General features: G+C 43.0%; 1 protein-coding gene across 1 annotated transcript in view; it reads right to left on the bottom strand.

Annotated features, from left to right (window-relative positions):
* The window catches only part of LOC111142587 (malic enzyme 2), a 57,329-nt gene extending 52,121 nt beyond the window's left edge, over nt 1-5,208 (bottom strand). Inside the window, exon 1 of the mRNA XM_022495878.1 lies at nt 4,938-5,208. The gene's annotated coding sequence lies outside the window, so the exon portion shown is untranslated. The remainder of the gene's footprint in view (nt 1-4,937) is intronic.
* Between the last annotated feature and the right edge of the window lie 17,488 nt (nt 5,209-22,696).

Here is a 22,696-nt window from a genome sequence, read left to right as displayed (position 1 = left end):
ATGATCCTGAGGTCGGGCCCCAAGACAGGCTCCAGGGCGGAGTCTGCTTCAGATTCACTGCCTCTCACTCTCCCTCTGCACCCCCTCCATGAATGAATAAATAAAATCTTTTTTAAAAAAAGAAATATATTTGGGTTTTGTCCCCAGTTTCTGGAACAGAGCTCCTAAAAATCTTTGGAATTTCCTGAATGATAGAGGAGTATTTTTTGTTACTCATAAGACACTTTTGATCACATTTGAGTTTATGCTTATGAGGTGACCTAGGGTGGACCACTGCAAAGCCTCAGATAGAGCTGAAGAAACACCAGAAACACCAAGTGATTAGAGAGTAGAAATTTACTGCCCCCCTCCAGAACCTCCAGAAAGGGAAGTGGGCAGGGGCCCTTTTTAACAAGGAGATCTGTTGAGCTTTCATGTTGGTGAACACATCTAGGTGCTGGGGGATGGCACACTCAGGTAGGACAAGTAAGCTCTATGCCTCTCCACCCCCACCCCCACCCCCATCAATACATAGTTCTATGTATCCCTTCCATCTGTTCCTGAGTTGTATCATTTTATAATAAACCAGCAAATGTAAGTAAGTCTGTGTGCCATTATAGCAAATCATCGAAACAGAGGGGGTTGTGTGAAGCCTCAATTTATAGAGAGTTGGTCAGAAGTATGGGTCACAATCTGGGACTTGCAATTGGCATCTCAAGTAGGGGCTGTCTTTTGGGACCTAATCCTTAACCTATGGAATCTGAAGCTATCTCCATATGGACAGTGTCAGAATTAAGTTACATTAAAGCAAACCCAATCAGCATCTGCTGAGAATTGGAGAATTGCGGGGGAGTGGGGGGGGGGGGGGGGGGGAGAGAAGTCCCACATTTAGTGGCCAGAAGAATTGACACTGCGAGTAAGGAAGATTAAAATTTTTCCTTTCAGTATTTAACTTAAGAGCAGCATTCTAATACATGAAATCTATTTTCAGTTCCTGGTTAAAGTTTTGCTTCTACCTAATACTGAATTTAGTCTGTATAATAAGGATAACATCACTTGTCAAATCTACCTTATAGATAATTATGATGATCAAATGAGACTATATGCAAAAAAGTATTATAATTTAAGAATGTTTAATCACTAAAATTACTTTGTTAGTGAATGATAGAGAATAAAATAAAATGTAAAGGTAATTTTAATAGTGTCTTGAAAACAGTGGTCATAAGTTAAAAAAAGAATTAAGGAAAAAAAAATCTGCCAAAACTAAAACCAAGGAATAAGAGATAGACAGGTAGGCTTAAATACCAGTAATAAGAACAATGAGAGGCAACAAGATAAAACGCTGTTATGCAGGTGGGTTGGAAGGAGAACTCTGAGAATGAGTGAAGTAAAAACAGGAACCAAAAGGCAGCGTTTCTAATTTTTAATTGACATGTAAAATCAAGCCACTTGCTTCCTTGACAGCTTCTGGAATACTGAGATCTGCCTCTGGTTTCTACCCCCGGTGTGTCATTCACATGGCCTTGCCCTGGAACTTACTCTCCGGTGTTTACAAGCTGGACCAGGACAGGAATTGCTAGGCCACTGGCTGCTGGAGACAACTCTCCCTGGCCCCCTACTTGGGGTTAAAGGAGGTCACTGCAAGGGAGACAGAAATTAGAGGTCGTGACTGAGTGCAATGAGCACAAGCTCTGCAGTCCGACTGGGATCGGAATCTGGACTCAGCCCATCACCACTTTGGATGCGGTTGTGTCACCCAGACATTCCCAACGGCTTCTGAATTGGTGTTAGCCTGGGACACATTTCTCACTGCTGAGTGGCCAATTGAGAAAAACTGAACAATACAATATAGTTCTTCATAAAACAAAATTTATTCTCTTTGTTTTCCTATTCTAATTATGATCTCCTTATCTGTTTGGTGATAAAAACGTCTTTCGTTTATGAAAAGATGGTGATGGTGGATTGCAGTAGTTCTTAAAAGAGTCCTTAACCTTAATAGAATTAAAAGTTGGCAGTGTATGTCTGGTCCCAATTGTCCCCCTATACACACTTGCCCATCAACTCCAAAAGTCTCAGGACTGCCTTAGAAGTCTCATTTCTCTCATCAATGAACCAAGGGAGAGGGAACTCTGGTTTGCAGAGCTGTGTGTAGTAATGATGATATTTACAAAGTATCAAGCAATTAAGAGCTTTATCATCATCATAAAGAGCCTGACTACTTGACGTGAAAGTTTATTCAATAAAATCCATATCCAGGCAGTTTAGCAGAGTAGTCAAAGGCAAGCTCTGGAATCAAACTATTGGGTTTAAATCCTGGTTTGGCCAATTCTTACTCTGATTTTGAATAAGTCTGTTGCAGTTTTCTCATCACTCAAATGGGGATAATAACAGGACCTACTAAACAGCGCCATTTTAAGATTTTAATTAGATAATCCATGTAAGATGCTTATCACAGTGCCCTCTAAGTGCTCTATAAATGTTAGTTCTTTAAGCACTATTAGTAGTAGGGACAGACTATGGTGGTCAGAAGATGTGTTCTGAATGCCTGTTAGTTTCTGCATCAATATCTTCTACTGTGAAATCCTTGAGGCTATAAGGATACTCACGGTTAGCACTTATTTAAACTATTTCGAATTAAATCTCTAGGTCAGTGATTAGAATTTGGATGGTATACAGAGCCAGGCAACATCAAATGTCATTCTGAACAACATCTACAGAATCAATATAGTATTTTTCATTACTTTTGCAATTTGTACACATTGATCAAAGGAAATATAATATAGAGCCATATAACCAAAATGATGACTTTAAAATAAAAGTTAACTTTTTATAAAATAGATTTTTAGGAAATTAAATGTAGAATGATTTTGATAGTATGAATTTTGTCCTCCTTCTAAAATTGATCCTCAGTAGACAACTATAGGTTTCAATTATTATTTATGTTTTAAAATATGACTAAATTTGGGGTGCTTGAGTGGCTTTGTCGGTTAAGTATCTGTCTTGATTTTAGCTCAGGTTTCAATCTTAGGGTCGTGAATTCAAGCCCCAAGTTGGGTGTGGATCCTACTTAAAAAATAAATAAATAAATGAAATATGACTAAGTTTGTCGAAAATTCACCAACATAAATTAGAATTTATTTTAGTTTAACTTAATATAAAATTTAATATAGTTAAGAATAGCTTATTTTTATAGGAAACTTGATACAAGTTATATATGAGCAGCTTTATAGGAGTTAATTTGCAAAAGAAATTCTTAAATGGTAAATTAGTTTTTCTTTTATGAATTTTTGACGTATTTCCATAACAAGTGTATTTTAAAAGACAAAAACACCCTGTAAGACAAACCTGTCAGTAGTTCTTTCTCAGAAGTAAGTACTGAGCAAGAGTATATTTAATTCTCAAGAGAATGAAGAACTTCTACAAAAGCATAGCCCAACATTTCCTTAATATATGATAAAAGTTCTATCAGCATATCTGGGCTCTATGCTTAACTTTTAATTAAGTCTTTATAACTACCATAAGAGAACCAAACACAGATTGCAAATCAAAGTTCAAAGCTATTTTAAAGGTCCAACATTAGAAGACAAGAGTTAAGCTGTTTTTTCTGTATTTCTGCAAACCATGTAACATAGTATCATGTAACTTAGTTTTAGTAGTTACACAATAGATTATACATACACATAGAAATACACACACGGGGAAGGTGAGGAGAGGAAAGTGCAAGCAAATGTTTCTTCTCTAACTTCCAGGATGCCTGGAAACTAAAGAATAAATTCATGAGTAAATATTAAGAGTAAAATTAACGAGTACAACATTGCAATTACTTGAACAACATGAACAATGCTTAAGGAGCGACTGAGCTGGAGCTGTTTTGTTAAATTGCCTGAGTTCAAACCCAGACTTGGCCACCTATAAAATCTGTGATCTTGCGCAAGTTACTTAACCTTCTTAAGCCTTAGTTTCTTCATTTGTTAAGTAGAAATAACAGTACCAACCTCAAAGAGTTATTTTGAGATGATTCATGTACAGAACAATGTCAGGCCCAGAACTGACAATTAAAACGTGCTTCTATTGTTAGCAATTGCAACACTAAAAGAAACAACAATGCTATTACCTATTCTGCTTAGAGGCTGCTGCCACAAGCATTAGGAAAATAAATCAGATAGGGAGATAATGCATTAGTAAGGAAGCACTACTGCTAAGATGTATCATTTTGATTATGCTTCTCATCAAAAGGCAACATGTTTTCTAAAATTGTTTTTGTAACCACGAAAGAAGTCAATTCCTGGACCGCAAATGTAACACCACCACACAAGCAGAGGTGGTCATCACCAGTGTCAAAGAAACACCTGCCAGTTCTGGTCTATTTATGCCATTTCACACGAATGGGCAGAACTGTCCAAACGTAGAACTTTCTAGCTTGTAGCAAACTTCCTTTAAAGAGAGAAACGAACAAACGCGCGCGCGCGCACACACACACACACAGCCTAATTCCTGTCATTAATTCATCCCTGCAGAAGGGGATTTGATAAAAAGGTTATCAAGCCACAAAACCGGTCTTTAAAGGTCGCAGGAGAGAGCGACGCTCCCGGTTTGGAAGCCACAGGACCTCATCCCGGGCAACAAGGGCGCCGCCCTGGGACCAGCCGGTCGAGAAACGGGAAAGTCGCGCCCCGAAACCGTGCCCGGGAAAAAGCCGCGGGCGCTCGTATTGGGGACCGCCGCGACCTGACCTCTCCCCCGCCCTCCCCCGGGCTCGGGGAACCGCTTCCCTTCGCCTCGCCCCACCCATCCGCCAAGCGGGTCCTTGCTGGCCGCCCGCGCGAAAGCCGGCGGCGGGTCCGCAATCGGGTGGGCGGGCCGGGCGGGAGGAGGCGGCCCCCGCTGCGCTCCTGGAGCTCCCGCCCCGGCCCCGCCACGCCAGGCCGCCAGCAACCGCGTGCTGCGCGGAGCCTTACCCGAAGTCTCGGCCCGCGACAGGTGGTGCTGCCGGCGGAGAGGCCGCGGCCCTGCCGCCCACACAGGCGATGCTCAGCGGCGGCCGAGTCCGCCCCCTCTTCCCTGAGCTTCGCGGAGCTGGCGCTAGCTCAGGTCCCTACAGGCAGAAGCGGCAGACAGCCGGCGAGGTAGCCAGGCAGGCGGCGTCGTGAGCCAAGGAGGCGGGCCGGTGCGGCCCGGGGAAGACTGACGGGCGCGCGGACCAATGCGGAGGCAGAAAGTCGTTCCCGGGGGGCGGGGCTCCAGCCGCCCCTTCGCGGCCGGCGAGCCCGCGTTCCTTCCCCCCCAAGGACCTTCCTGGATCTGGTTCTTTGAGGTTACTGTTTAGAGGCCTGCGCGCGCCGGTGGGGACGCGATCTCGTGGAATGCGAGGGGGGGCCTGTAGCGTTGAAGGAGTCCGCAGCAGACCCAGGTGACGCCCGTTGTTCCACGAAAGGAGCGGAGGCTAGTTTACGACGGACCCCGCATCCCCCGAGGTGTCGGGGTACTCGAGGGGGGATGGTTACACGTTCGCGCGAGAAGAGGCTCTGCGCAGGCGCGGCCGGGCCCGGGAAATTCGCGGGTACCAGTCTACCAGCCCCAGGGGACGAGAGGAAGGCTGGGAGTTTAGGTCCATCAGGGACAGCGAGCGGAGGCAGGCAGAAGATGAAGGAGAGATTAAGAGCTGGATACAGGTCAGGTGGCTGGAGAAGCGGAATAGGTGGGACCGGGAAATGTGAGGCCTCTGCACTTAAGGAACGCTTTCTATTTCTGAGCTATTTTTGTTTGTGTGCCTAGGCCTCCATCTTCTGCAGAATTCTTTGCCACTCTCCACGCCTGCTGGCACAGTTACCGGCCCGCCGGGGATTTACTAATCTCTATCATCACCGTCACCATAAATAGATGTTCAATGTCCTCTCTCAGAAAAGCACTGAAACACTAAATTGTCATCTTGAAAGCAGCGGGGACTGTACCTTAGTGCCCCTTGACCCACTCACGGTTATGACATTGGAGGATTTTTCTTCACTCTTGTTTCAGAAAAATCTTATCACCAAAAGTTCTTTGCTATAAATGAGTTTGTGCACTTTTAAAGTATGATAATGATAATTTTATTATTTTTTTAAATTTTATTTTTAAGTAATCTCTACATCCAAAGTGGGGCTCAAACTCACAACCCCTAGATCCTGAGTTGCATGCGCCGTGGACTGAGTCAGCCAGGCGCCCCTGGGAATGATAATGTTAAGGTGAAGATGTAAAAGATGCAAAAAGAGTCAAGGAAGATGCAATAAGAAAACTGAAAGTGATGGAAACGTAAAATAGAGAAAATTGAGTGGAAGTAGAGAACAGTGCATTGTCCCTTCCTAAACACTGGCAATTACATAAAATCTGGAGCAACCAGGCCACTGAGAAAACATCAAAGGGCGGGCATGTTTGGGAACACTGTAGTTAGATGATAAATGATAGGTATGGCTGCTATAGTCAGCACCACAGTAAAAAGGACTGTATATAAGCATCACCTCAAATAACCCTGCTCGCCAGAAATTGTCAAGAACATCAAACTGAATGAGGGAAATTTCAAAAAGTACAAGCATCGTAAATACTTCATTAGGAGTGGTAAAATTGTTTTGTCTTGGAAAGCCAGTTTGTCCTACATTCGAATAACCCTGGTCTGAAGTGTTGTAGAGAGCTATCATGGATGGGACTGATTTTGGTTAAATTCAGGTAATTTCATTCCTTAAATGAAGTATTTGCTACTGTCAAGAAGGCAAACATCGCTATTTGGATGGCCCACCCCAATTCATATATCCTCCTGAGACACTTTGGTGATTGGCCTGAGGCTTCCTACCCAAGACAGTAACATATGGCTATCGGGCACTTGAAAAGCCGCTTGTCTAAACTGAGATACAGACTGACTATGAAAACAATACAAAAAAAGAATGTAAAATGTGTATCTTGATTTGATCTTTAAAGTATTAGTCACACATCAGAAAAATTGGGGGGTATTTTTGGTTAAATATGTTATTGAAATTAATTTCCTCTCTTTTTGACTTTTTTAAAACATGGCTACTAGAAAATGTAAAATTTTATATGTAGCTCCCATTTGTGGCTTGCATTATATTTCAGCTGGACAGTGCTAGTCCAAGAGGAACCTATTCAAGTCCCATTCATGGAAGCTGCTGGGTGGGACTTATAGAAACGCTTTAAAAAATAGGCTCAGGTAGTGTGTACTTTGGCTTTTTGCTTCATTCCACTTCTTGCCAGAAAAGTTTGAATACATGGCACCCATCATTGGACCATAAGATGACAAGCAAATGGATGAAGGCATATACTCTAAAGATATTGGCAGAATTAAAGACCTTGGATCTCTGGTAGTATTGTCGAGTCATATTCAGCCTTGGCTCCTTGCCTTATATTTCTTATTTTGTGAAATAAGCCTCTGTATAAACCAACCCAAATAGGGTTTTCTGTTGTTTGGGGCTAAAAATAATTTCTAACAAATACTGTTAAAATGCACAAAGATCTTGTTCCCTGCCATAATATCTTAGTTTATACTTTTTTCTTTAGAATAGCTCATAACTCAAATGGAGGATAGCAAATCTAAAGTTGTAGTAGCAGCAGTAGGAGTAATGATAATAATAGGTTTTCTACACATCTGTTTTCAGTTATGTGGAAAATTTGCCACCAGTTACAGAGTAACGGCCACGTCATGTAACCTAGGAGCTGTATCCTTCACGGTAGTTCTCACCTGTAGAAACCAGTAGAGGAAACCTTGGGAGGTTTTAGACTTTATGTCTCTATTAATGATTACTCATGTTTTCCAATTATATTTTTCCTACTCTTGTATTGTCCAGACCAAGAATATAATACATATAAGAGGTCACCAAGTATGTGTTACATGAAAGAACATGTTAATTGCTATATTAACTTTTCCATTTTGTATGTGTATGTTGAAGAAGAGAACTTTCTTGTTCCAACTTGCCTAGTTTTAGGTTTTCCATTTTCTGGATGTTCCTTAAGAGAATGAAAGAACTCCTAAAGGCAGGGTTCTCTCCAGTAAACGGAGTTATCTGACAATCCTTGACTAGAAATATAGCTGAATAAGAAATGTAGCTCCTGGGGTGCCTGGACAGCTCAGTCAGTTAAGCATCTACCTGCCTTAGGCTCAGGTCATGATTCCAGGGTCCTGGGATCCAGCCCCACATTGGGCTCCCTGTTCAGCAGGGAGTCTGCTTTTCCCTCTCCCTGTGCCCCTCCTCCCAGCTTGTGCTGTCTTCCTTTCTTTCTGCTCTCTCTCAAATAAATAAATCTCTAAAAAAGAAAGAAAGAAAAGAAAAGAAATGTAATTCCAAGCAGAGTACAGATTATCCGCCAATTAAATGTCCCCCTTATGGATAACCTGGGAATGACAGAAGGAAGATTGTTGAGATTCTTATGGACCTCTGTCTAGGTAAAGTGGAGTATGTGTACAAATTAGCTGAACAAATGCCTCAGTTCTTCAACAGTTTTTTGCTTTTGTTTTTGGTTTTTGTTTGTTTGCTTCCTTATTTTATTGAAGGAAAGAGCACACTTTGGGAGTGTGAAACACTGGAGTTCACGTACTATTGCACTCTTTTAAAAAGTCACTTCACAGCTTTCTCCTGTCATGTAGGTGCTATTAAATTTTCTCTACCTATTGCAAAGGTCACTGGAAGGAGGAAGTGTGATAGAAAATATACAGCAGCTTTGGGGTGCCTGGGTGCTAGGGTGGCTCAGTCGTTAAACGTCTATCTTCGGCTCAGGTCATGATCTCAGGGTCCTGGGATGCAGTCCTGTATGGGCTCCCTGATCAGTGGGGAGCCTGCTTCTCTCTCTCCTCCCTGTTCCTGCTCTCTCTCGCAATCTATATCTCTCTCAAATAAATAAATAAAATCTTTTTTAAAAAAGACTTTAAAGGGGCGCCTGGGTGGCTCAGTGGGTTGGGCCGCTGCCTTCGGCTCAGGTCATGATCTCAGGGTCCTGGGATCGAGTCCCGCATCGGGCTCTCTGCTCAGCAGGGAGCCTGCTTCCCTCTCTCTCTCTCTCTCTCTGCCTGCCTCTCCGTCTACTTGTGATCTCTCTCTGTCAAATAAATAAATAAAATCTTTAAAAAAAAAAATTTAAAAAAATAAATAAATAAATAAATAAATAAGACTTTAAAAATATACAACAGCTTTGTAAAGTCAAAAGAATACAAATGCAAAGTATTCTCATTCTGGTTTCCTGCCTGGCATATAGATGATGTTCAATAAATAATGATTAGCATTCATTGAGCACTTATTTGCTAAACATTATTCTAAACAATGTTCCTTATTTATACTAAGATCATTTAATTGTCTCGACAATACTATGATGTAGGTAAAATTGTTATTCCCATTTTATGGGAAATCTGAGGATTTAGAGGTTGATTCGTCTAAGAAAAAAAAGGATACAAACTGTGTTATACAAACTGAATATTTTTGAATATTTTTATGTACAGGTCAATGTCCTGGAAAGACCAGAAAAAGCATTTGGAGCTTTATGCCACTGCAGCCCCCCACCTAGAAAGTGGGAAGGCCCTTCCCACTTAAGCTGTCTATTAAAATCTTCTTCGTAAGTCAAGGACAAATTCTAATCTCACCTCTTCAGTAAAGCCTGGTGTGATGGTATGTAAATACACATTGGGATTACCTGGGAACACTAAAAAGAAAAAAAAAAAAGCTTATTCTATACTAATTAAATAAAAATCTTCTTATATGGGACTCCAGCACCCATGTTTCTTAATAATTCTCCTATATTTCTTTTTTAATTACTCATATAGTAAAAGTTCCATGAGAGTAGGGGCTTATAAAAACTATAAAAAATTGGGCGCCTGGGTGGCTCAGTGGGTTAAGCCGCTGCCTTCAGCTCAGGTCATGATCCCAGGGTCCTGGGATTGAGCCCTGCATCGGGCTCTCTGCTCATCAGGGAGCCTGCTTCCCCTCCTTCTCTCTCTGCCTGCCTCTCTGCCTGCTTGTGATCTCTGTCTGTCAAATAAATTTTAAAAAATCTTAAAAAAAAAAAAGATTTGTTTATTTTAGAGAGAAAGAGAGCATGAACGGGAGAAGCAGAAGGAGAGAGAGAAAGAATCTCAGGCAAACTCTGCACTGAGCCTAGAGCCCGTCTCGGGCCTCAGTCTCATGACCCTGAGATCATGACCTGAGCCAAAACCAGGAGTCGGACATTCAAATGACTGTGCCACCTAGGTACCCCAAGAGGTTAGCTTTAATGGGGGAGTTGGGGTTGGCTGAAAAGAAACAAGGGGGCGTTCTATATCTCAACCTGCATGATGACTACGCAGGTGTACATGTAGGTTAAACTTCACCACACTTGAATGAGGTGCTTTACATACCTGAATTTTAGATCTACCCCAACCCACATATAAAATAAACCATTTTCATTGTGCATTGCTATTTCATTTTGACGTCAATGCCTCTGAACTTGGTTGTGAGTCCTATACCCTTATTTTGGGCTTCTTCCTTGGTGTCCTCCACTGGACCCTCTCAGAAAAAGCAGGGGACCATTGCTGGCTGTCCGGAGTGTAGCTCGCCAGGCCTTGCAGGGTTGTCAAATGACAGACAACATACAAGTCTGCAAAGAAGGCACAAGCTCTTCCAAGAAAGGTAGGTTACAAGGCAGGGGATCGGGGAAAACAAGGTGCCAAGACCCAAATTAACGGAAAAGTAGGAGAAGGAAATAGGAATAGGGCTTGGTCACTAAACAAATAGAGAAGGACATGGGTGTGGTAAGTTTGTGGGAGTCCTGTGCTTTGGGGAGCTGAGGCTGCCATCTAAGGCTTTGTCACCGGTTTGGCCAGTTCACCTATGAAGTGGGAGGAGCCTTGAAGGGACAGACTTCCAGGGCACACCTGGTCAGGTAACTTCCTTATAAAGCTCTTCAATAGGCAGCTTAAAGTGTTATATATGCCAGTTATCTCAAGATGGACACACATTAGCCCACCTTTCTCAAAATTAAAGGAAGATGCTTGGAGAAACATCAGGACCAATTACCATGAAAATAGAGCAACTTTATCTCATCTAAGCACAAGTGTGTTTTCTTAAGGAAAACCCATATGATTGAGTTTTCAGAGAGTTACAGGTCATTCTCCTTATAAAGAGAATATATGTGGTAGACGCATTGGTTTTAGGTTGGCACATCGTCTAGAGCAAAAGCAGATAGATTGTGCTAATCACATGTTTAGGTTTACACAACTCCATCTGCCTTAGACTAGAAAACACTAATAATGAATGCTGACTGCACCACTGGGAATTATCTTTAAATAAATTAGGGTCATTAAAAATGCAAACTCTTTAAAAATACAAGAGAAAATAAACAGTGTATCTGAAGGCATTTACGCCAGACACTGCAGAAACAAGTTTCCAGTCAGCCTAGTTTGGAAGCGACACAAGCATTTGATGCTTTAAAAAAAAAAAAAAAAAAGGCATTTGGTATAGGTAAGTACTATCATTAAAAAACAATGATGTTTTAAAATACAATGAAGTACCAATGATAGTAATTACCGCTAAAAAGCAGCACTATTTTTTAAATAATTAAAATAATGTAATTTATCAGGCTGTCTACTAAAAGAGTAAACTAACACCATAATAAGCAGTAATTAATACCATAATAAGCAGTCCCTTCATTACCAAAATATCTTAAGGGAAGTTCTAGAAACTTTTGTGAAGAACAAAGAAGTTACTATCATAGGCTTACTAACAATAGAAGGACCTTTACTCCTTAAAGAAAATAACATTTTGGTGTTTATGGATAATATTTTACCTCTTGATTTTCCTCTAGGACTTAGGTAATCTGGACAGAGTAAAATTTGCTAGTGTCATGTCATTGTGGAAGTACCTTCTTTCTTTTATGAAGGTGATTCAGTTTTCCTAATGCCACCTCTAAAATTTTCTAAAGCCATTGGCAGCTCAGTGTTACTCATTCTAAATCCTAGTCTGGCTCCATCATTAGCTATAAGCTCTTAAGAGAGGACTGGAAGAGCAGCAACATTGGCATCACCAGACTGTTAGAAAAATGAAATCTGGGTCCCACCCAGACCTACTGCACCAGAATTAATCCAACATGGCCAGGCAGTTCCATGCACATTAACATTTGAGAAGCACAAAGAACCTCTGAAGTTCTAGATTCTGTGAATTCATGTTGCTGTGAATGAATTTTTAATTTCTAGAAACCTATGAAACTTTATCCTCAAAAGTTCCTGTGCCAAGGCAAATGTAGCTGTTCTTTCCTTCCCGTACTGAGAATATGTTACGTTTAAACCACGGGCAGCACAGTTTTATTCTTCATTCACCAGATATGTAGTTATGGTCTAGATACCAGGTAGAAATGTGTACCAAATAGAATGTAGGCGAGGTCTCTATCTGATGTCAGGGGGGGGAAAAAAAATCCCAGAAATGTTTGCCTTGATCACCCAAATAACATCCCTGGTATCTTGAGCATTACTGTACATACAGTAATAGACCCTGCACACTTCATAGTTCTTAGACCACATGGGATAAAAATGTACCTCTGAGATTCTATCTCTTGGGGGCAGTACTGGGATATTTTTCTACAAAGTTTCCAAAATTTCTGTGGCCAAGAGAGTAGCTACGGGGCACCTGGGTGGCTCAGTCGTTAAGCATCTGCTATCTGCTGTGGCTCAGGTCATGATCCCAGGGTCCTGGGATTGAGCCCTGCATCGCGCTCCCTGCTCTGTGGGAAGCTGCTTCTCTGTCTCCCATTCTCCCGGCTTGTGCTCCCTCTCTTGCTGTGTCTCTCTCTGTCAAATAAATAAATTTTAAAAAAGAGAGAGAAAGAGAGAGAGTAGCTACAATAGATACAGTAATTTAAGAAAGCCATGAATTAATAAAGTGGGTTTGATTATCCAATATATTTTCCTACTGAGCAGTAAATGGTGGATTCTTTGGCACAAGGGATATTAGGATCCTAAAAACAGCTTTAATATTGTTTAGTTGAAGATTTCATATCTTTTAGGTCAACAAGGTGTGGTCTAACCATAGAAGAAATCTGCCAGGCATGCCTTCCCACCCTTTACTATTTGACTTTAGACCTGCTAGTTTTCTGAAATGTTTCTCAAAGTGAATCATCTCCCCCGCCAGCTATACTCCTCAGCTGGGAATTCTTTCACATGTCCTTTCCATGGCCACTGGTTACCTCATGAATGTCTGGGGACCCCAGGGCCTCCCTGGAGATTTGACTCAGTGCTGATGTTTCACATTAGAACTTGGCCGTCTTGAGGTCTGTACCAATTCCAGCAATTAACTGGAGAATTCTGTGTTAATACGCATCCAAAGGGAAGTAGAATATCTTTTCTTCTTTGCACTTGAACCAAAAGCATATTGCACAGAAGAATAGAGAATAAGGGACACCTAGGTGGCTCAGTCAGTTGAGTGTCTGCCTTCCACTCAGGTCATGGTCCCAGAGTCTTGGGATTACCCCCAAGTTGGGCTTCCTGCTCAGCGGGGAGCCTATTTCTCCTTCCACCTGCCACTCCCCCTGCTTGTGCTCTCTCTTATACAAATAAATAAACAAAATCTTAAAAATATATAGAGAGAATAAAAGATTAGTCCTAAACAACACAACTTTGGAAAATTATATCTAGATTCCAGCTTATTAAGGGCACCAAATGTTGCAAACATAATCTCTTGTTCATATTTTTGTGCCTGCAGCTAGAAATGAACCATAAGCTTTATTCATAAAACACCAGATCAGAGTGTCTTCATCTTCTTTTATTCAATGGACATTACCAACAGTCTGGCGAAGCCTAGAGACTCTTCAGAATTTTTTTTTAATTTATGAAATAAAGCATGTAGAATAACCAAAGAATATAATTACAATAAAATAAGATAAAAATATTTTTTAACGATTGTATTTATTTGAGATAGAGAATGAGAGAGAGAGAGAGAGCACGATTTGGGGGCACAGACAGAGGGAGAAGCAGGCTCCCTGCTAAGCAGGGAGTCTGTCTTGGGCCTCAATCCCAGGACCCTGGGATCATGACCTGAGCTGAAAACAGATGGTTAACCTACTGAGCCACTCAGGTGCCTCTAAAATATTTTTAAATTCTAAATTCCTGATACAATAATGCACATACTACTTTATAATACATTAAATAAAAATCTAGCAACTAGTAATATAACTAGTAATATAACTAATCTAGTTATAGACTAGCTATATAGACTAGTCTAATAACTAATAATGATGAATATAAATGATATTTGAAAGTATCTGCAACAATTGTAAGGTGGTATGAAAAATCTGGGGCTTCTGTTAATCCTAGCAGTTTGTTGCTTTCATCTATAATTGAACAAAATGCTAAGTTCCAGTTAGAGATAGTGAAAATAAACATTTTTCTCTCTTTTTAAAAAATTTTATTTTTCATTTATTTGAGAAAGAAAAAGAGAGCGAGAAAGCACAAGTTTTGTTTTGTTTCAAGTTGTGGGGGGAGGGTAGAGGGAGAACCAGACTCCCTGCTGAGCAGGGAGCCCGATGTGGGGCTCAGCCCCAGGACCCTGGGCCATGACTTGAGCCAAAGGCAGATGCTTAACTGACTGAGCGACTGAAGTGCCCCAACATATTTTTCTCAATCCAAATTCACCTACCACCTGTGTTTAGGAACCCCTGGAGGGGTGCCTGGGTGGCTCAGTAGTTAAGTGCCTGCCTTCGGCTGAGGTCATGATCTTAGGGTCCTGGAATGGAGCCCCACATAGGACTCCCTGCTCAGGGGGGAGCCTGCTTCTCCCTCTCCCGCTCCCCCTGCTTGTTCTCTCTCTCTCTTCCTCTCTCTCTTTCTGCCAAATAAATAAATAAAATCCTTAAAAAATTAAAAACAACAACAACAACAAAAGAACCCCCCTGTACAGGACAGTTTTTACTCAAGTTCAGCTAAGAACCTCCTTCTACCTGTCAGCAATTTAGGAGTTCAACTTCTGATACTGGAAAATAATTTCCTGTAGCAGTTTCTTTTGTCAGAGCTCCAGTTTCAAGGATATGCGGAGACATTCCCTGTCAACAGGTCTTTTGTGACAGTGAATTACACAGTAAGTTCTACTCCATTTCAATTTATTGAGCTATACCTAGGACAGTGCCACTTGGGCTTTCCTGTGGCCCAATGACTTACCATTATGACACAAACTTGGATTTACCTGGTTCGCATTGCAGAGGTTGCTTTCAACTTGAAAATCGGCCAAATTTCCCAGCCTCCCAGGTTGATAATTTAGGAAACTTCCCTTAGTCATCTTCTGCTCCTTGTTAAGAGGAATTTGTTCATGTCTCTCCTTGTGCCAGAGGCACATACTGCTAGACCTGTTAAGAAAGTAATTTACTACTGACATTCTCACTCTTGGAGTAATTGTTCTAGAATACATTTTTGAAAGCCTGCCATGAGGATTTTTTTAAGCATTTTACAATTTTTTTTCTTGATAGAAAAATGTATCTTAGCTCCTTTTGTGAAGAAAAATGACTTGTTCATATATTTTATTTCATCCACATTTTCTGAGTAGACATGAAAAGCAACTCTCATCCTTCTGTAAGTTTGGAAAGGGATAGAATTTTATTTCACACCAGCTGTGAAAATAACATTCAAAAAACATTATGCCAACAATGAGAAAAGGGAAACTGAACTATTTGGTCATGAGTTCAGCCCATTCTGTACTTATTAGGGTGGAAAGGAGAAGTGAGAAGAAAATAAGAGAAGGAACATTCTGGTATACATTTTACTCACCCAAATGGGGCAGCTTGACTTGTCTCCACAGTATTCAGCCATTTCAACAAAGAGTCTACAGCTTTGCTTGCTCCTATGAAACCAGTCCCTTCCCTTTTTTTTTTTAAATTTAAATTCAATTAACATATAATATAGTATTAGCTTCAGAGGTCGAGTTTAGTGATTCATCAGTCTTATATAATACCTCTTATGGTTTCTCTCCCTCTCTGGTTTCATCTTGTTTTATTTTCCCCTCCCTTCCCCTATGATCCTCTGTTTTGTTTCTTAAATTCCACATATGAGTGAGACCACATGATAATTGTCTTTTTCTGATTTACTTATTTTGCCCAATATAATACCTTCTAGTTCCATCCACATCATTGCAGTTGACAAGATTTTATTTTTTTGATGGCTGAGTGATATTCCATTGTATATATATGCCTCACCTTCTTTACCCATTCTTCTACCGATGGACATCTAGGCTCTTTCCATAGTTTGGCTATTGTGGACATTGCTGCTATGAACATTGGGGTGCACCTGCTCCTTCAGATCACTACATTTGTATCTTTGGGATAAATACCCAGTAGTGCAATTGCTGGGTCATAGGGTAGCTCTATTTTCAACTTTTTGAGGAACTTCCATGCTGTTTTCCAGAGTGGCTACACCAGCTTGCATTCCCACCAGCAGTGTAGGAGGGTTCCCCTTTCTCTGCATCCTGGCCAACATCTGTCATTTCCTGACTTCTTAATTTTAGCCATTCTGACTGGTGTGAGGTGGTATCTCATTGTGGAAACCTTCCTTATTGTGTATAGTCTGGCTTCCTTCTCCACAGCTTTATTAAAACTGCAAAACTTGCTCTTTTTTACCACTAAAAAACCTTTTTTAAAAGCTTTTATTTATTTGTTTCTTTAGAGAGACAGAGAGTGGAGTGGGGAGGGCAGGACAAAGCACGGAGACCACATGGGCCTCAATCCCGTGACCCCAAGATCATGACCTGAGCCGAAACTAAAAGTCAGATGCTCTACCCACTGGTTCATCCAGACACCCCAAACCCTTCTTTTAATCCTCAACTTCCTTATTCTTCGAGCAAAATTTGCCCCAGCTGGCCTTCCCCCCCTTCTTGAAACACTTCCTTTGGCACCTGTGGCACAATACTCTCCATCATTGGCCTCCCATTTGCCATCTCTTTCTCCTGTTGCCCCATAATGAAGGGTGATCCCCGAGGTTCAATACTAAACTAATCCATCATGAAGGCTTACGAGTCTGGGTCCTCTGCTGCAAATTTTCACCTTTGATCCTCACCTTTCCTCCCCAAGTTTCTGTTCATTCAGAAAGCATTTTTAGAGTGCCTACTTGCTTTCACACAAAAAACTGCCATCTAGGCAGCTGTGTGAGGTCCAGACAGGCAAGAGGAAAGTCTGACTGGACACTGAGGAGGTTGTGAAGTGGACAGGGGGACCGAATGAAAGCCTGAGCTGGGACAGTGGTACAGACAGGGCAGAGGGGACGGAGGGCACTGCAGAGGTATTTGGGGGGTGAAGAAGCCAGTGAAGTGAGGAGAACCCCCCCGGCTTCTGGAATAGCTCACTGGCAGAGACGAAGCCACCAGCTGAGACAGGGAACAGAGGAGTAGAAGCAGGCTGAGGGGAGAGATAACAAGGCCCATCTGTAGCCTGTTTCCTTCAAGAACTACCAGGGTGGAGCTTTCTAGTCCCCAACTGAAGGGACAGTGCATCTGAAGCTCGGTCAGAGGTCGGCATTGGGTGGGCAGATCAGGGTGTTAGCACGCACAGGTGGTGGTCGGAGCTGTGAGAGCTCAATCCCAGGAAACTGAGACCACTCCTGGGAAGTAGACTGAGGGAGAAGAGTGGACCCAGGGTGGAGCCCCGGCTTGTCCTTTGTGCCCTGTCACTCAGCTCCCAGTGACCCTCTACGGTGATCTTAGAGGCCATGGCCAGAGTGGCAAGTGGCTTGCTCCCCAGTCTCCCTTGCCAGGTGGATGCCCTCTGGCTTCTGCCCACAAAACCATTAAGGGAAAACAGGAAGGTATGAGGAGGACAGAATGGACTCTCTTCCTGCTTCTAATTGTTGTCATTGTCACTCAAGTCACAGAAGGTGGCCACAGTGCCAGCCTCAGGCTTCTTCACTGACTCCCAGCACTGGCCGATCGGAACTACCAACTTTCACAGGCTGAGTGCCACGCGTGAGGGTCCAAGGACCATGCAGCAGAGCAGGGCTTCCTGATAGCCTCTCGTCACCAGCGTCGGTAGTGAGGATCATCCTCACCTCTTCCTTTGTTGCCCAGCCCTGTGGGAGGAGCGGCAGTGACTGACCGTGCAGTTACTGATTTGGGCTCCCTCAACATTCTCCTTCTTACTCTGTTAGCTTCCCAACATCTGTGGAGCCAACAGCCCACCTAACACCCTCTCTTTGGAAGGTGGTTTTTGTTTTTCTAATTGGATGCTGACGGACACAGACCACTAGGGCAGGTGGAGGGAGACCTTGGAAGGAAGGAAATGGAGAAAGTGGGAGAAGGAAGGCAACAGAAGGAACTGGGAGTGAGAATGAGGACAGTACCTCATGGAAACAGTGTAGCAGAGAGCCTCAGGAAGGAGGAAATGATAAGCTTTAAAAAAACGAAGGAGATGATATGATCCAGCAATACTGCTTCTGGGTATGCATCTGAAAGAATTGAAAACAGGGTCCCAAGGAGGGGTTTGTACATGTGTGTTCATAGCACACAAGTGTCCATTAACAGATGAGTGGAAACGCAGAACACGGCCCATCCATACGGCGGCATATGATTCAGTACGGCGGCATATGATTCAGCTTTAGCGAGGAAGGACATTCTGACACATGTGATAGGATGGATGAACCTTAAGGACATTTTGCTGAGTGAAATAAGCCAGTCACAAAAAGACAAAAAGGTACATAGAGCAGTCAAATTCATAGAAACCAGAAAGTAGAAGGTGGTTGCCAGGGGTGGGGAGAATGTGGTACAGAGTTAGTTTTGTAAGGTGGTTACGTAACAGTGTGAATGTACTTAACCTTCTTAAACTGACACTTAAAAATGGTTAAGACTGTAAATTTTATGTGACGTGCATTTCACTGCAATAAAAAAAAGTAGAGCAGAGAGCTCCGGGAAAATAAAAATTATACATGTCAATTCGTAGGAATGAGGCTCTCTGAGTTAGTGGAGGAGAAAGTCCGACGGCTGTGGGTTGAGAAGCAAGTGTGAGATGAGGCAGTAGAGACTGACTCTTCTGGGAAGTTTGGACAAGCAGGGGAAGAGAATTTGGACAAAGGCTAAGAGGACTGTGAGGCCACGGGAGGTCAAAGAAGAAAAGGTGGAGAATGTTTATAAACTGAAAGAAAGAGGCCTGCAGAGGAGGAGAGGTGACCTATGGTGCTACGAGGGAGCAGAGGAAGTTGGGGCCTAGCCTTGGGGCCTTGGGCAGAAGGGATGGCTGATTCTCTGTTGTGGGAGGACAAACAGGGAGGAGGGGGACATACTGATACATGTATAGATGGCAGGGACATGGGGAGAGCATGTGTGATGGTCTGGAGGTTTTCTCTACAACGTAGGAGGCAACAGAGAGGGACCCTGGGCAGGGAGAGGAGGAAGGGAAGTGCTGAGGGCTCAGGTGAGTTTGGGGTCACAGGTCTGCAAGGCTGAGAAATTTTTCTCTGGAAACTAGCTAAGCGTGAAGGTAGATGATAATATTGAGCCAAGGTTGGGGTGTTGTCTGAGAGAGGTTACAGAGAGAGGGAGTACAGGGGAATCAGAAGTGCTGGTAAGAGCAGGATTTAGGAGCCTAGGGTGATTTGGGGAGATGGAGAAACCTGGAACAACTAATAAAAGGTTGAAAGAAAAGAAAAAGATCAAGGGACTGATGTTTCCAAAAGGCCAAAGCCATTTGTAATGGAAGTAAGAGAACTGGAAGCTGGGGAGGCTGTGGAGTCACAAGCAGAGAGTGGGCTGGGGAGGGGCAGAGCATTTGTCTGAGATGGTAGGATTGGTGCCATTCAGGGGGACAAACGCACTGGGGATCACAGGCCCTATTGAGGGGCTGCATTAAAGAGTTGGGATGGAAGGCAAGACGCAGCCAAGTCAGTAGAGAACATCTCCAACTGGATGGATGTCTCACTGTGGCTCATATTTGTGGGTCCAACATCAAGCCCAGCATACTTCCCCTCCATGGGCCACTCCTCTCAACTGTGCCACTTCTGTAAATGCCACATCTCTCTAGATCCATCGTGTCATGAAGGAAACATGGGTCTAGGAGTTAGGACAGCTGGATTCAATTTCCACACTTATTAGCCAGAGACCACAAATGATTCTCTCAACATCTCTTATAGAACTTAGCTCTGCCTGGTTGCTCTGAAGACCAAATTAAATGGGCATGTGAGAGCACCCAAGTGTATAATTAGAAATCTGATAAATGCTCAGTAGATAACAATGGAACCTGAATATGATTTTACCTTCACACCCTACATTGAATGCATCACCAAGGAAGACCCAATCCCTGCTCTTTACAATGCCTTCCCTGGCCCTTATGAATTACCTCCCCTACCTTCTCCATCGCCCTCCCCCGCCCTCCCAGCTAACTGGTCATGTTTTTGTCTCCCTCCTCTTCCAATGCTCATCATTCTTACAAATGGATGCCTAACTTATCTTTCAAAAACAGCACTGATGTCATATCATGCCCCCATGTCAGGGCAGTGGAAGGAAGCAGTCACCTTCAAATCAAGAGTCTAGCAAACGTTATTTCTCTCATTTAGGTTCTTTGTCTGCTGGGATCTGGGGAGGTGCCGTAAGAAACCAGGGCTAGTCGGGACGCCTGGGTGGCTCAGTTGGTTAAGCAGCTGCCTTCGGCTCAGGTCATGATCCCAGCATCCTGGGATCGAGTCCCACATCGGGCTCCTTGCTTGGCAGGGAGCCTGCTTCTCCCTCTGCCTCTTCCTGCCATTCTGTCTGCCTGTGCTCACTCTCTCTCCCTCTCTCTCTCTGATAAATAAATAAAATCTTAAAAAAAAAAAAAAGAAAAGAAAAGAAAAGAAACCAGCGCTAGTGAAAAGCCAGCATGAATTTCAGGAGCCTGTTAGTCCAGAAGGTGCCTAGAATCTATCCCCTATCCAGATTTGTAGCTGGGACATTATTGTTGGGGGCCCTGAAATATTTTATTTAACTCTAGTGAACCTGCTCACTGTCTCTATATGTCACCCAACTCCTAGAGTACTCACCGTGAGGCTCAGATGAGATAAGGGAGGTTCTATAAAATCCAAAGTCTGATGTTCTCTGCCCTCTTCTTCCCCCTCTTATCCCTTTCCTCTGTCAAGTTGAGATTTCACAGCCCGACTCCCCAGACTCTCCATGAGTTGGCCTCATTTTATTCCTTCCCTATTTTATTCCCCAACCTAGATATTAATTTTCTTTTTCAGGTGTGGTAATATTTCCCTCCCCATTTGGGCTGCAGGCTCTTTTTTTTTTTTTTTTTTCCCTTCCCAGGGATGCAACAAAGGCACTCACTCAGTGTATCTACTCACTGAGTGAACGAATTCCTAAAAATCACAGACTTAGAGCCAGAAAGAGCCTGTGGTTCCCTAAGTCTGACATCCTTACCATTCTCTGGAGGTGCAATAAGACTTGGACAAGCGAGTGAAGGAGTCCCCTGAGGACCCGCAGTGGGCAAGACCAGCTAAAACCCAGCTGTCCTGACTGCTGGGCCAGAACTCTCCCTCCACTGACCACACTGACAGGCTAGCCATCTGCCCACGAGCTAGCTGTCTTTGGCATTGTGTGTACAATGCTGGCCGAATCTTACTGTGTATTTTTTTTTTAAGATTTTATTCATTTGTTTGACAGACAGAGATCACAAGTAGGCAGAGAGGCAGGCAGAGAGAGGGGAAGGGAAGCAGGCTCCCGGCCGAGCAGAGAGCCCAACTCAGACCCAATCCCACTGAGATCATGACCTGAGCCGAAGGCAGAGGCCTCCACCCACTGAGCCACTGAGGTGCCCCCTTACTGTGTATTAATCAGCACCTTCATGGCTGACTCACCAGCTGCTCAGAGAATCCTACCCCAGGGACTCACCCAAACCTTTCCCCCAGCCTTGCAGTGTTCTATATCTAATCTCTGCCCTCATTTACTGGGGACCTTGACTGTGTTCCTCACCCATCTGGTCTCCTTCCCTCCCCTGACGCACGAGGAATACCAAGGAGTTGGTTCTTATGTAGAGGGTTAAGTAGGTGTGACACAGTTATCTGGACTAGAACTCGCTTGGATTTGTAATTAAAGTCCATCCCCATATGGACTAACCTCTGGACTGAGAGTAATGATTATGTAAGTAATGATTAACATAATTTCCTGATAAAATATACATAAATTCAAAAAGGTGGTAGGTTGAAATTGAAGCTACCTACCTATTAACAAAAGTTGTTAAGTAAATTTTACGAGGAAATGTGTGAGGGATTGAAAGGGGTATAAAAATCAATACACTTCCCTTGACCTTATGGAGTTTGTATTTTACAGAGGAGATAGAATGCGCGCACCAATTATTGTAACACTAAGCGCGAGGTGACAAGTGCTGGGAGGAGGTGTGTGGGAGTGCCGTTGGCCCACAGAGTTCAGGGAGAGCATTCCAGACAGGGAAAAGTTAAGAAGGTTTGTGTAGCAGGCTTCATTTTATCTGAGCCTTCAAAGATAGCTAAAGGTTTTTGTTTTTTTAGAGCAATTTTTGGGTGGGTCTGTTGGTTAAGCGTCTGCCTTCAGCTCAGGTCATGGGTCCTGAGATCCAGCCCCACATCTGGCTCCCTGCTTGGCAGGGAAACTGCTTCTCCCTCTTCCCACTTATGCTCTCTCTCACTCTCTTGCTCTCTCTCAAATAATAAAATCTTAAAAAAAAAAAAAAAAAGAGCAGTTTTAGGTTCACAGCAAAATTGAGAGGAAGGTACAAAGAGTTCCCATATAAGCCAATCCCTTCACCG

Source organism: Enhydra lutris, unplaced genomic scaffold (genome assembly GCF_002288905.1).
Source record: "Enhydra lutris kenyoni isolate GAN:26980312 unplaced genomic scaffold, ASM228890v2 scaffoldscaffold8, whole genome shotgun sequence".
NCBI classification, from domain to species: domain Eukaryota; kingdom Metazoa; phylum Chordata; class Mammalia; order Carnivora; family Mustelidae; genus Enhydra; species Enhydra lutris.
Note: the sequence above shows the minus strand (reverse complement) of the source record. Positions and strands in the feature narration are given on the sequence as shown.